This window comes from Lipotes vexillifer, unplaced genomic scaffold, assembly GCF_000442215.2.
Source record: "Lipotes vexillifer unplaced genomic scaffold, Lipotes_vexillifer_v1.1 scaffold654, whole genome shotgun sequence".
NCBI lineage: Eukaryota > Metazoa > Chordata > Mammalia > Artiodactyla > Lipotidae > Lipotes > Lipotes vexillifer.
The window spans coordinates 1,439,728-1,453,249 of NW_006773486.1; the positions used below are offsets into that span (position 1 = coordinate 1,439,728).

Sequence of the window (13,522 nt, forward strand, 5' to 3'; positions counted from 1 at the left end):
CCAAACCGCCTTGAAATCATGACACTGACCAGCAGATTGTTCCCATAGAATCATGACTCATAACTTATTAGCTCTTTGTCTGTGGTTGCTAAGCAATGGAGCAATTTGATTACATTCTCATGAGAAAGCTTGCTTGTAGAAGGAAAGCATAGACATTGCAGTCTGTTTATCATTTGCAAATGAGGTAAGATTATATTCAGTGCTTCTTAAAACAACCTTCTTGAAGCGCACTTATTTGTGGAGTACTTTTAAGTATGCACAAATTTGTTAATGTCTTCTGTAGCAAAGAAAAGTAAGACAGCTTAATTCTATAATGAGGTCATTTTATTTGAAAGATATGTGTTCTCCTCTTATTGATTTTTATGCTGCATGTATGAGTTTCAAAACTGTGGTAATTCATTGTATTTCTGGAAATCATGAAAACAATTACAATAGCAAATGTCACCCCTCATCAAACCAGATTTGCCACATATGAAACTGTTCTTACCAAGTCACCTGAAATTTCCAATAGTCTCTTCTTTCTTGACCCTAGTTTTCCCTATTCTTACAGAAATATTCACTTTTTTTCTTTACTGTCCCCTAACATTCTACCTGGATCTTTATTGAACTGAAGCTTTATTTAGTTCTTTCATTACCATACATAATGGATAATTATGTATGTCTTTCCCTTTTACTATTCTGTGAACTTTTTGAAGGTAGGCTTTATACATATAAATATATATATATATATATATATATATATATATATGTGTGTGTGTGTGTAATACAGGACATATTTATCATCCCAGAACCCAGCCTCATGTCCTTGCCTATATGTAGCAGTACTACTAAATTAAATCATTCATTTGACAAATGTTTGTGATGTACCTCTGAAGCGTCACATACCATGATAAATAGCGATGGCACATGAGTGAGCAACACACTATTCTTGCTCCTAAGACATTACCTCTTTCGTAAACCATTCCTTTTATTTGGTTTGCATGACACCACACTTTGTTTTTCTTCATCCTTCTAGCCACTGCTTCCCACTGTCCTCCAGGCCACCCTTCCTCTGCCTGTTATACTGAAAAAAGGATTCAACTTCTCTAAAATTCTTTCTCTTCTCATCATCCCCACTGCCACTTCCAGGATCTAGTCTGCCACCCTCTTTCACCTCGGTTTTTGCAGAAGCCTCCTAACCAGACTTCTGGTTTCTGTCTGACTCTCTAAAAACCTGTTTCCCAAATTGTAACCTGTGTGATTTTTTTTCCCCTAAAATGTAGATGTGATTCTTTTACTCCTTTATTTAAACCCTTCAGTTGTTCCCCATCAGCCTCAAATCAAGTGCAGCTTCCTTAAGATAGCCTAAAAATCTTGGCATGATTTGGCCTCAATTCACCTCTTACCACACTTCTAAATTTGCTTCAGTTTCTCAAACCATACACTACTCTCTCTTCCCCTTCCGTTATAAATGTGCTCTTCCTAGAGGAAAAGAATGGAGAGAGCACCTCTGCCCAGAGCATCCCCAACATTCTTTTGGTTAAATCCTTCAACTATAGTTTAGATGCACTTTCCTCTGGGAAGGCTTTGCTGCCAGCTCCATCCCACACCAAATCTGGCTTAAGTTCTCTTCTGGATACTACTGTGTCCCCTGTAATTCTCTCACTGTCACATTATCACACTCTATTGGAAGTTGTGTCTTCATGCTACATTATTTGCTCCAGGAGGGATGGAACCACATTTGCCTTTTTCTACTTTCTCAGTCTGTTGTCCAGTACCTAACTAAATACCTGCCACAATACCTGACATGTGGTAGGCATTCAATAAGTACTGTTTTTGTTTTACTGAAGTATAGTTGATTTACAATATTGTGCTAGGTTCACGTCTACAGCACAGTGAACATATATATATTCTTTTTCAGATTCTTTTCCATTATAGGTTATTATAAAGTAATGAGTATAGTTCCCTGTGCTATATAGTAGGTCCTTGTTGGTTATCTATTTTATATATAGTAGCATGTATATATGAATTCCAACCTCCTAATTTATCCCTCCCCCATCCCTTTCCTCTTTGGTAACCACAGGTTTGTTTTCTATGTCTGTGGGTCTATTTCTGTTTTGTAAATAAGTTCATTTGTATCTTTGTCTTTGTTCTAGATTCCATATATAAACGACATCATATGATATTTGTCTTTCTGTGTCTGGCTTACTTCACTTAGTATGATAACCTCTATGTCCATACATGTTGCTGCAAATAGCATTACTTCATTCTTTATGGCTATTTTCCATTGTATGTATGTACCACATCTTCTTTATCCATTCATCTGACGATGGACATTTAGGTTGTTTTCATATCTTGGCTATTGTAAATAGTGCTGCAGTGAACATTGTGGTGCATGTATCTTTTCGAATTTTAGTTTTCTCCAGATGTATGCCCAGGAGTAGGATTGCAGGATTATATGGTAACTGTAAGTTTAGTTTTTTAGGGTACCTCCATACTGTTTTCCATAGTGGCTGTACCAATTTACATTCCCACAATAAGTACCATTGAATGAAAGAATGAGTGAATCGATCAAAGTACTATTCAGTTTAGTGATTTGGGCCTAAAATGCATATAATTTGCTCCCCAATTTAAGAGATCAACTGCTAATATCCTCAAAATTTTAAGTAATATTTGAAAAAGAAATCTAAAATTTCATATTAAAGGTCTGGCCTTTTTAATAAAGGAACTAAATTTTCATAATCGATAGGCTTTATGAACTTTTCAAGTTCTTAATTAGAAGAAACCATGGAAAATATCCTTTCCGTTTGTTAGACTTGAATGGTGAAGTTAAACTTGTTCTTTATTGCTGTATAATATTTTTAAAACTGAAAACATTTCAGTCATATCTCAGATTAACTGGGTGTGACTAACATTATTTGTGAATCATAATGCCATGTGGAATAAGACAAAATATTTTACACCCCATAAGTAACTCAGGCTGGTAGACTCTAGAAATACCCACATAACGGTATTGCCAATGGCAAATTTCTTTAGAAAGATCAAAATAAAACAAGTATTTTTTTTTTTTTTTTTTTTTTTTTTTTCGTCCGCGGGCCTCTCACTGTTGTGGCCTCTCCCGTTGTGGAGCACCAGGGAAGCCCAAAACAAGTATTTTTACATGAATCAGGGTGTAATGTTCAATGCAAACCTTCATCCATCACTTTTTTTTTTTTTTAATTTATTTCTTTTTGGCTGTGTTGGGCCTTCGTTTCTGTGCGAGGGCTTTCTCTAGTTGCGGCGAGTGGGGGCCACTCTTCATGGCGGTGCGTGGGCCTCTCACTATCGCGGCCTCTCTTGTTGCGGAGCACAGGCTCCAGACGCGCAGGCTCAGTAGTTGTGGCTCACGGGCCTAGTTGCTCAGCGGCATGTGGGATCTTCCCAGACCAGGGCTCAAACCTGTGTCCCCTGCATTGGCAGGCGGACTCTCAACCACTGCGCCACCAGGGAAGCCCCCCCATCACTTTTTTTAAGATGACTTTTCATCTGTCTTCTTAAAGTCACTTGCATGCTGAAATTGATTCATTCTGTTGGTGACAGATTTTCTGTCAATTCAAGGACCAGTTGTTCATAGTATATGTCTATTTTTTGTTGTGTCAAAACATATTCAGAATCTCCAAGGCAAGGTGAATTGACATCTTTATTTATTTTCGTTTTTGACATCATGCAAGATAATGCTCCAGAATTGACAATTTTTAGTGTTTTCTCAAGAGAGTAGAATCTGTTCAACTGTACATTGTTACACTTGTTAGTATCTTTGTTGAAAATAAGATTAATATTTTCATAGATAATGTATAGGGTGATTTCTTTTTAATTTTTGGTATAGAATCAATTTTTATCCTTATTTAAGGCTTCTGAACTTATAAATTTTGGCTGTGATCTTATCTAAAATGCATCAGTTCTGAGAAATAGCATGGCTGCCATTTAAATCCTCTTTCTTCGTTATCGGTCTCCTACTAATTGTTTTTTAAGAAACTTCTTTTATATGCCAACTATACACATAACTCTTTAATAATGAGAATTTTATTTCAGTTTGATAGTTTTTTCCCAAACCCAATCATATAGTATCTGGAAATACAATTGTTGAAAATGAAACCAAAAAAAAAAAAAAAATCCTTTACCCAATTGTGATATATTTTAAGGAATCTTTATGCATTCTTTTAAGGAATTCTTATGTATTCAAATATCACTTTAACATTTTATTCTTATTATTCCTCTAATGTTTCTTCCAGTCTCTTCTCTAAGGTCAAAATCTCAGAAGTTTCTCAAGGAAATGTTCTTGTGGGTTTTTTTAGGAGTGATCTTACCTAACTGATTAGTTTCCTTGAGCTACTGTTAATGATGAAATCATTATGCTATTCCTATATGAAGATGGCAAAAATGTAAGTCCACAGGCATTCCTAAGCGAGAGGCATTTCTCAGACCTCTGAAAAACTGTTGCTCCATCACTTGATATGTTTGATGGTCTCTTAAACTTTGAGCAAGAAGTTCTATCAATGTGTTTTCCAAAAGCCTACAAAGGTTAAATTGTAGTTCCTGCCTTTCAAAAAGTCTTACCTACACCTAAGTTGAAACGTAATAAGGCAGTAATTCCTAACTCAGAGTTGCACATTCCTAACACATGGTTGGACTAGATTTTAAACCCTGTTATAAAATTAGTGACATTAAATTTACAGAGATGTTTTAGAAGCAAACTATTATTATCTCCTGTGGTTAGTTTCTAAACAAAAACCCAGAAATTTTGTTGGGTTTTAAGGTGGATTAAATAAAACAAATGACAGAACCGAGGAAGCACATAGTGGGTACCCAGCAACAAGTAGTTCCCTTCTTTCTGTTTCTGGTGGCTTCTGAAAACTCAGGAGAGCATCATCTGACACCACCAATTATGACCGAGAATGAAGATATGCATACATATTTTTGCTTCTTCCAAAAGGAAATTACCAATAAAACTATGAAATATAAAGTAATATATCATTAGCTCAGTTGCATACTGTGAGCAATGTTGATAGATTACATAAATTTGCATTGGCAAACAGAAATTTTAAATATTTTTACCTAGGCAGCATCAGTTGTTTTTCAGATTCTTTACCTGAGAATAATAATAATATTATTAATAATTTTAAATGAACATTATATCATTTGGCAATGTTCTCTACTGAAATCATGTTCTTCTTAGAATGTCTTTGGGCTTTTAATGTTCATTTTCAGGGCCTTTTCAACAGATTGAGTAAATTCCTTTTTATTTATGCTCAGATTATACAAACTGATTAAAATTCAGCATGAGGTTGAGATGTTTAGTGACATTCTATCAGGAGTAGGGACATTACTGATGATAATCTTATAAATCGTGAAGAAATATTGTGCTACAGTAGATGCATCTAAACAAAGAACACTCTACGAATTAACTTGGATTGATTAAAAACTTGTTTTAAATAAGGCATCATAAATTCTCTTATAGTGAATACACTGTGTATATACTCATTGCCCTATTTATTGGTGGTGACTATATAAAATGGATAATTCATCATCCATAATTGAATCTATGAAAATTTTTTTCAGATTTCATAAAGGGTAGCATAATATAAATGACTAATAGGATGAAAAATGTCAGAGTGTCACTTAGGAAATGACCTTTTGGTCTATTTCATGGGACATTTGCTAATTTAAGGTAGTCTGCGTAGTATTTCAACCAAATTAGTAGAATTAATAGAGTTGTTAGACTGCACATTTTAATGCTGACCTTTGTCAAAATTGCAGCTAACCCTACACAGCTTCATTTCAGTACTAATTTTGTGGAAATGTGTAAGGAGGCAATTGAATTTAGGTTTTCAAATTAAATAAGCCTTGTTTAATTTAGTCCATTTCAGATTTTTAAAAGGGAGTATTCCAGCCATAAATTTTATAACTTCTTTGAAGCCATTAACTTCCCTTGCTCTCTGGACAATTTATTTACAGAAGAGTTAAAGGAAAGGTTTTTGAGGTTCAAGGGACCTCTTAGCCACTGGGAAATGTTTGGCAATATGAAGGAATATTCTGATTTCCAATTCACTATTTTAGTCTTTCATATCTAGTAAACAGTAAGCCTGCACAAAGGTTTCAGTTATAAAGCAGATCTACAAGAGATCAAATAATGAAACAGTTTATGCAGGATTGTAAAACATCTTCCATCTTTCATAAGTGGTAATATATTTTGGAATGTATGAAATGAATCAAAGGATGTCTATACTTTGCTTGGATTATGAATTCATCTTTAAATTTTTTTATAATTTTATAATATCAAAGGAAATCTCCATGATCCATTAGGAAAAAAACTTTTAATGAGCAAAACACAATTGAGTAGGATATTTACACAGAAAATACTTAGAGAGCAAAGAAAAGTGCCATAAACATCAGTGTAGCTGTACTGAGGGCATAATTCGAACTCCAAAAATCTGGTTTTGAAGGCTGACAAATCACAGCAATATTCTGGGATCAGTTTTTTGCTCTTTTTCTAAAATGTAGCTATTACAAAAAAAGATAACCTCTCAGGCAACCTTCCCTTTTAAAAAACTCTCACACCACTAAGATTCTAGTATCTAAATGATGATTGGCCAAATCCAAAGTAGTCAGAAAATTACCAAACCTACCAGATAATTTCTGGTGAAGTTAATAACATCGTATAATTTAATTAGTGTTATGGTATAGCCATATAATCTTAAAATTAACCTTTAAAAAAGTTAACTTTTATATTCTGCATATTATATCTACTTAATACCTAGAATGTTTCCCCTACCTTTCCACCCATTCTCATTTTGAGTCATTTCTTTGCTTTATATCTCTTTAAACAGCTTGAAAGAAAAGAATTCCCTAAGACAAGGCAAGCCTATCAAGCCATTATGAAGTACTAATACATTAGCATTTACATATAGCACATCATGAAAAATATACAAAGCAATAGTTCTGGTGGCAGAGGAAGGAGTAGATCAGATTGAGTGCAGGGTGCAGTTTTGGAAGGCAAGCCCCGATGGTACATGAAAATTGGATGGAAGCTTTGTGGTTCGGAGGTTATTTTAAATGGCTTCATAATTTTTTAATTCAAATAAATATTTTTACAACCCCTCTTATAACAAAATACAATACCACGTGCAAGAAATTGAAAGATAGATTTGGCATTGTGTCCACCTGCAGGCGTGATTACTGATGCCCTAATTGTTATGGATTCAGCATTCCAAAAGCAATAAACAGGAATGTGGGAAGCTGGATGCTTCTACTTAGAAGCCATATTTGAAACCACTGAAAAACTGAACAGCAGGATTTAAAAGAATTGTATGTGCACAGCAGGCCCATTCGTGTTTTTATGATAATGAAAACTGAATGACTTCTGATTCCTTTGTATGCAAATAAATTTTAATTTGTGGCATATTAGCTATCTTTATAGTAACAAAATATAGTTATAAGAATAGTAATCATTTCCCTCTAAAAATATGAACTGAAAATATGCCAATGAGTAAAATTTAGAACTTGGGAATACTGTTTCAAGTAAGATGAGCATTTGTGAAGGCTTTCAAATAAAATGGGAATCAACTTTAATCAGTGATCTCATTTTGTCTTTAAAGCAGCCCTCTCAGTGACTAAGTTATTTCTGTTTTAGGAGGCTACAGAGAGTCTGAGAGATTTGCTAAAGATTGCACAGCCAGTCAGCAGTACAAGGGGAGCTCAATACACCAGGAAACTCACGCAATGATTTTTACCACAGTATTTTGTAAACCATTTAGTGAGTGAGGGGATTCCTTTTTTTCAGGGAATGTTTGTTGGATTAGGAAGCTCTTCCAGGGTCCAGTGCATAGGATAGCTCTGGCCATACCTTTCTTGAAGGAGAGCTTCTGGTACCTCTTTGGATCCAGCTTGCCCTCTAAATCTGTCCTTCTACACTGTAAAAATTGTATACCCCTTGCCGTGTTAAACATTGAACACACACAAGTTAAATATTTAGAAAACATAATATCTATTTTTTTGGTTTAAGATAAAACAGATAGGAAATATGATGAAAATTCTAGCTTTCTTCCTACAACTTGATGGTGTGTCCTTTGTGCACACACCACATTTTAGACAGCGCTTCTTTTCCCAACACTCTTGGTTGTGGTTAAGCTCACCTGGCCTGGTTACTTTGGTTTATACTAGAGATCTTTGTACTTTTTCTTCGAAGCCAGTGGTGCTATGATGAATAGGTCATTCAGTTTTCATTTACATTTATGAGTAAGGTGTCTTTCATTTGTGAAGTATTTATTTGCCAGCTAATGTTGACATAAAATAAATTTATTTATAGCAAATATTACATTCATTTTCTCTTTCACTATTAAAGTAGCATTTCTGTGAGGAAATCAGTGAAATGACTTTTAAGTTTCTTGTGTCTCCGTTTTATGCTGCTATTGTATTTCTTTGGCATAGTATGTCTACTGGAAAGTGTAGGTCCATCTACCCTTGCCCATTTCGGTATTAGCCTTTGGTTAGAATATTCTCTCATATCCTTTATGATGTTCCTAAGGACATAGCTGCCTACCAATTAATCACTTTCTGGAATTAGTATATATTTCAGAGGAAAATAGATATCAATTTCCTTGGCCAGGACAGATTGTGGGTTCAATATCAAGGCCAACCAGAGTTTTGACTTCTTAACTCATGACTTAAGCTCCTTGCCCAGGTCTGTCTAGATATCCAACGCTGCTCCCTCCATTTGGCCCGCCCGCTACTCCCTGCGAAACCTGGTGCACATCTGACTGCCCTCCCCTTGTGCCCTCTTCTCATCTGAGCTTTCCTGGGTCCTTGTTCTTTGGTTTATCTCCTCTTTGGTCTTACATTAGGGCTCCAGCCTGCCCTCTGAAGGCTCATTGCCTATTTATCATCAGCTCATTTTCATCTTTGTGGAGTTTCAGCCCTGCCCTGGCTCTCACAGGGCCATAGCTGACCTCAGTCTTAGCTCTCTTCGCTCCTGGTCCTGGCATTCAAAAGTTTTATTTTTCCAGATGCATCTTTTCTTCACATAGTTCTACCAGCGGAATCCGGTCCCCCTGACTACACACCCAGAGTTTCTAAAAGGTCCTCTCTTTCTCAGTCTGAGTATGAACTGATGAAATTAGGATAATGTATATCACTCTTTCATCCTGAAGATGTGTGTTCTTTAAAACGAATTAGATTCCCTTTCTCCCCCAATGGTCATTTTTATCAGCATTTTTCAAAATGTACCCTGAAAAAGTCTCTATAAGGTTCTCCACAAAAAAAAAAAAAAAAAGATTCTATGCTAAAATATATTTAGTAAAGTCTATATCCTCTTCTCTGTTCTTACTGATTCAGATGAATATTAACATAGGATGCTTAAGAATCCTATAGGAAAGAGATTTGTTTTATTTGGTGATTTTCAAACTTATTTGGTCACAGAGTGCTTTTTAAAAATAACTACCAAGGGACTTGCCTGGCAGTCCAGTGGTTAAGACTTCGCCTTCCAGTGCTGGGGGTGCAGCTTAGATCCCTGGTCGGGGAGCTAAGATCCCACATGCCTCACAGCCAAAAAACCAAAATGTAAAACAGAAGCAATATTGTAACAAATTCAATAAAGACTTTAAAAATGGTCCACATCAAAAAATCTTAAAAAAAACCCCAACTATATATTTAAATAAATTAATTAAATAAAAATAAAAATAACTACCTTAACATCTCCAGAAACCACTTTAGAATATTCTGTATTAATTAATTTGCATTTCTGTAGCACTTCGTTGTTTTCAAAAGGCTTTTCTAATAATCTGTATCTTTATAATAATCTGGAGACATATAATTATTTATGTAAAGTGTTCTGTCCCAAAATAGGAAAAAACAATTTATAGAGGTTATATGACTTAATCCTGTAAGTATCAGAACTTGACTCAAAATTCCAGTTTCTCTCTTTTCCTTTGAGTGCCATTTTTCATGGCTGTTTGCATCTGACATCATGTAGGAAGAAGTCTAACCTTAGTAGCCTTTTTTTGTGTGTGAATTTTGTTCGTGATTTTCATGGTTTTTTTTTTCAGTACAGCAAAATATATGCAAAATATGTGTATTTGGAAATATGGTTTTCCAATTCACTTCATTCTTCTATTTTTGTGATAGACCTACTCAATATCACAATTTCATCAATTCTATGTCCATATATGTACAAACCAAGCATTTAAAATTGCCTAAGTGCTTTCAAAGCATTATTTTCATTTCCTCTTCAGAAAGAACGTTGCACATAAGCTAAAGTTAGCCCAGGTGTGCCTGAAGCATAGTCAACCCATGTCATGAATAAAATGGGCTCTGTACAATGACCACTCTAAGCACAGAAAGTAACATGTGAACAGTTTTGCCTCTTAAGAGACAGTTCCTATAAGCTAATGAGCTTATTAGCTAGAAAAGTTCACATCAGCACACAAATGTTTGTCAACTCAAGTGGTAAAAAAAATTCTCTCCCATTTGTTGAAAAGTGCATCTGATAATTTTCTTTAAAACTGTTTCCCTCTCATTTAAAATGACAGATTTTCATTGGAACTTATCTTTAAATAAACTGTAAAGTTGGCGCTCCTGAAAATGTTCATACCCTTTGGCTTTGCCTTCTCTGTGTTCACGGTGTAAAGGTCTCTCTCTTCATTCCAATGATGGAAGCTTTTGTAACTGACATGCATTAAACTTTAATATAGTATTCATATTAGGATAGTTACTGTTTTACAGTAAAATAGAACACTAAACACATGCAATGGACATTTTGTAGCATCCATCTGTTGAGCAAAGCAAGCTCAGAACTGTGAACGCATCATTATTTTACAGATACGTTCCTTGCAGGTTTTCCTCACTTAAGAAGTGAGACTGCAGTCTCTTTGAATATGATTTCTGTTGCCCCATACATTTTCTCTTCTACGTGCTCAGTGGCTTTTGATAGAGAAAGCTAAAAGCAGATAAAAAGCATTTTATCCAAGGTTATCCAATATAAGAGAGAAATCAAGAGATTTACCTATAATAATTATTAATTAGTACCTATTTATATGATATCTATAGTTTTAAAATTAAAATAAAATTTTGTAGATTGTATTCAAAATTGTATTAATTATCATTGTGGCATTGTATAATGATTATTATTACCATTTTATAGGCAACATAGCTGACAAATCCAAATATGGTTAAGAGGGCTGAAAGTAAATGAATAAAATAAAAGCAAGGGTAATTGAATAACTGTCATTCCAGTTAAACTCTGAGTCACCTTTTTCCCTTCTCCCAACATGCTACCAACTATATGAGGCTCAGCTTTTGTTTCTTTCATGAGAAGCACTATGGATTTTAATCCCAAAGCTGTAGGGTTTGATGGTCCTTCATGAGTACCACAGGACCCATCTGTTCTGTTAAGTATATGCCCGGTGATGTGGAAGGAGCTGTATATACAAGGTAATGGATCTAAGAGTATTTAGAATGTAACACTAAGTATATATATGTATGTCTCTACACCCGCCTCAAAGCTCCATAATGGGAAATAGGGGAAATTCTAAAAATAAAGCAGCTTTAACGCCCTCACTGGGAAAAAGTACACCACCAGCTGCTTGTATCTTTTTGCATGTTGGTGTCAAAGTCATTTTCTCAAAGTGTGGTTTAGAGACCTCCTGCTTCAGAATCAGCTGGCATGAGCCGGCAGAAAATGTGGATGCCCAAGTGCCATTCCCAAAGACTCTGATGTTTTTAGGTCTAGAATGGGCATAGAAATGTACATTTCTGGATATATATTGAGGGATTCTTGCACTGTGTGAAATTGGAGAGAAAGGAATTGGTAATTTATGGCTTGACTGATAAACATATTCATTTAGAGGCTACCATTTTCATGGGACTTGCTTAGATATGTTGAATTGAAAATTATTTGAGTGTGTATCTAACTGCACCTTAGGAGAAGAGTATCAGATACTTCAAATTAAGGAAATGTCATTGTACCAGTAGGCAGAATTCAAAATTTTCAGCCTTATATTGATCTGACTTCTATTAAATGAATGAATCCAACAACAAATCTTTAGTTTCTCCTAATTCTATAGGAAATGGGTTGTATTGCACATACTCACATAGAACCAGATCTAAAATCCAAGAAAGAGGATCTGTGTTGGTTTCTGTATCTCTAGTATCCTCTGGCTATGAAAAGTAGCTGGGTGGGTGGGTGGGTAGGTAGGTAGATAGACAGATAGATCGATAGATAGATAGGTAGATAGATAGATAGATAGATAGATAGATAGATAGACAGAATTAAGGTCTAGTGTATGGAATTATGGAGTTGTTATGGAATTATCACAGATTTTTGTTAATTGGTCCTTTGATATGTGTAGTGCAATAACAGATATTCCTAACAATTACTGTGAGATACTACCAATTTCTGAAGTAACATTTGAAGAGAGTAAAATGTGTTCAGTGAAGATAGAGTATTAAGTTTATTGTTTTTGTCTCATAAAGAGGCCTTGTTTAAAGTAGGTGCTTATTGAAAGTCTGTTGAATAATGTTTTCAAAACTTGTCGATGTATGTGCAGTTTATAGAGTTAATTTTAAATTGATTGGTATATTTGATAAGAAAAGGTATTTTGTAATGTTAGGATGGTAGATTCTATAGCAGAACTGTCTGGGTTCAGACCCTTTCTCTGACACTAACCAGTTGTGGGACTGTGGAAGAGTGACTCTACACATTAGTGTCTCAATAGTCTCATTTTCTAAATAGTAACAGTAGTATCTTATAGGGTTGTGTTAAGGACAAAATGAATTAACATAATAAAGTGCTTTAAAAATTACTATAAAAATGTGTTACTATAATTTTATTAATCAGAATGAATCAGTTACCAGTGAAACTATACATAGCACTTTCTTTAATTTAAGGTTGCCAAATAAAAAATCTAAAATTTTTAATTAAGAATAAATAATGAATTACTGTTTAATATAAGGGTGTCCCAAATATTGCAAGGGACATACTTACACACACACACACACACATACACACACAAATGTTGTTAATCTGAAATTAAAATTTAACTGGGCATCCTATATTTTATTTTGCTAAATCCAGCAACCCTATTTTCACACTGTCTAGTTTGCTTTCTTTCCCCTGGAATCTCTAACTTAACTAAGCTGTCATGGTGATATAGTGATGATTTAGTCAATAGATAATGGTTTTAATAAATTGCTCACCTATAATTATTTTATACTGTGCCTATATTCCAGATGAATAGATATTAGAAATCTAATAGTTTGTTAACTCCCAGACAAATATGCTTAAATTGTCCTCCACTTCAAAATTATTAATCCCTATTTTGTTCTGGAAAAAAAAAGAAGCTATTCTTTATTCTGACTCTTCTGTGTCTAGTGGATTTATGGGGGTAAGATGAACCCTTTGAGATCCACACATAGAGAAAGGAGATCTATGCTGGAAGTCAGTCTCTTTCAATATAAAGGGACTCAGTATAATATTTTCTATCATGTGAATGTGTTGAAGTTGCCAGGAATG

At 34.7% G+C, this 13,522-nt stretch overlaps 1 protein-coding gene across 2 annotated transcripts in view; it reads left to right on the forward strand.

The window, feature by feature from the left end:
* Positions 1 to 13,522, forward strand: part of EDIL3 (EGF like and discoidin domains 3) — a 443,350-nt gene that overhangs the window by 320,263 nt on the left and 109,565 nt on the right. The window lies entirely within an intron of this gene.